Source organism: Crocuta crocuta, unplaced genomic scaffold, assembly GCF_008692635.1.
Source record: "Crocuta crocuta isolate KB4526 unplaced genomic scaffold, BGI_CrCroc_1.0 scaffold139, whole genome shotgun sequence".
NCBI classification, from domain to species: Eukaryota; Metazoa; Chordata; class Mammalia; order Carnivora; family Hyaenidae; genus Crocuta; species Crocuta crocuta.
The window spans coordinates 730147-732661 of record NW_027533258.1 but is presented as its reverse complement, the minus strand read 5'-3'; positions in this window follow the sequence as shown (position 1 = coordinate 732661).

Genomic DNA, 2515 nt, shown 5'->3' with positions numbered 1-2515 from the left:
TTCATGTCATCACACCCCTCACACCCCTCAAGATTCCAGAATCAGAAGGTGGGCCCCCCTCACCTGCTCACATAGCTCGGGGTCTCTGTTCCACTGGGCACCTCCACCTTCTAAATTCTGCCAATGCTCGTATCTTCCCTTTGTTCGCCCAGCCCTAAGGGGGTAGCCGGTGTCTTGCCAGCTTTGCTTTCTCACTGATCATGTGGGCTACATTTTCTGACTTCCAAGATGTCACTTTCATTGGATGTCCTTGAAAGTTTATACGGTGTGACAGTCCAGTTTAATTAACCTTTGGCAGAATTCACTGAGGCAAGGAATTGGCACGTAGTTGTTACTTTTAAACAGATTTATAGGTTTGAGAAAACAGCTCCAAAAGAGGTAGGTGGCGGAAGCCAGCGGTTCTGGAGAGGATATTTAGTGACAAATGGAGTCCAGCTATAGTTGGATGCACGCTGAATTGTATTGAAAATGGCAGTGGTCGAATAAACTGTCCTACACATGGGGCCTTTATGAGTCTATCATCATGCAAATAAGGATAACCTGAGCAAGGTGGTGTCCTCCACTGACAAATCAAGGAAGTTAATTCTTCAAATCAGTTACAACACACAAACAAATATTTTGTTTCTTGGCTTAAAATCTGTCAAACGAATGTCAGTTTCAAGAAGAGCTACCACTAAGAGAAAAATGGGAAAAAACCCAAAGATTACCAAAAAAGGGGAAAAAAGTCTTCCTGGTTTCTGGAAACAATACAATATGCAAGCAATATACTTTGTAAAATAAAAATAGTCATGGTAACTGAAATTTTTGGAGAGTACTGTAAATTACTTGCTCGTTAGCGTGGAAGTCAGTTAATCAGATTTGATTTAGCATTGATGCTATGGTCTATTTCAGGGTGAATCCTGTTCATTTTGAAAAATGTTGGAAACGATGTTTTCTTTTAGAAATTGAAAAGGCACAGCCACATGAGGAGGCTACAAACATTTCTGGCATCTTTCCACTAAGGTTTTCAAAGAATTCTGCAAACGCAATAAAATTCAAGTATCTAAATGGTTTTTTTTTTACATTTAATGTTTATTATTTTTCAGAGAGAGAGTGAGCAAGAGAGAGAGCATGAGTGGGGGAGGGAAGGGGGGGAGGCACAGAATTTGAAGCAGGCTCCAGGCTCCAAGCTGTCAGCACAGAGCCCTTCAGCGGGCTCTAACTCACAAACCAGGAGATCATGACCTGAGCAGAAGTTGGACACTTAACCGACTGAGCCACCCAGGTGCTCCGCAATCTCAATCTGAATTGTTGATGGCAAAAATAAAAAGTAGAATTCCAAATCAGGGTATCCTTGTGGGTTTTCTGTTATTTCCCTCAAAACTTATCTTGTGACTTACCAGCCAAATATATTCAGTCTGTGCTGTTCAGTATCAAGAGGAATTGGAGCGTTAGGACTAAGTAAACATATAAAGGCAATGCCTAACCTCATAACTCCCATACTCCTTGCGTAATGTTTTATCACACCACTAAAAGAAGGCAGAAAACAAATTGCAATTTTTTCCTCTGTCTTCTAACATGGAAATTCAGAAAAAGAAGTGATCGCGGTGATTTGAAAAAACACAACCACCTACTTCTACTTCAAAATGATTCAGGCTTTTCCCGCCAACACTTGACGACAACCTCCTTCTGAACACCCCCTGCGGCAGCACAGGGACCAGGACTCCATCCTGAGGCGCATAGAAGGGTCGGCGGTCTTTAGATCGAACAGGACACAAGGTGGCAGCACCATCTCGTAGGTCAAACAGATTTTCCTGCGGTTCAGGGCGTCATTCACATCCTTCTAGCTCTTCACTTTAAGGACCGACATGACATCACGCACTGAGAGCATTAAAATTAATCTTTAAGTAGACTGACTGAGTAACAAGCACCCAGGTTTTAAAAATATATATTACTTAATAATTGACTCATACTTTTAAAGACCTGAATGAATTATTATTGTTCGGGTAGGTGAGTGGGTCACGCACATGCGCACTCTAGCCGCACTCCACCTCCAGTTACCGAACTGGCCACACCACCGCGTCGCGCGCTTGCCCACGGTCACGTGACGGCCACCTCCCGGCCACCTGCCCGCACGTCCCACAGAAGACGAGTTCTATGGGCAATTTAATAAAAGCCGAGGGTGAAACTATAAGACATTACCCCGCTGTAACGTCGAGACATTCTATTTCATTTTCTCTTCGGTGTGGACCTGGAGCTAGACTAAGTTGGCTATACTTTTCCTCAAATCTCTCTTTAAAATATTTCTTAATTTTAAACACACCCCCCCCCGCCTTGAAATGGTTTCCTCCATCAGCCCGGCCGGCGCGGCTGGAACCATTCCGTACTTCTCGGTGGGGGGAGGCGCGGCAGCCTGGCGCCAAAAGAAGGAGGTGTCGGGCGGCCGTTTCAGGTTCCCGTCAGAGTTCGGCGTTGCCGGGCTCCCGCGGTCTTCCCGAGTGTGCCGGGCTGGGCCAGGCCTCGCTCGCGTCGCGGC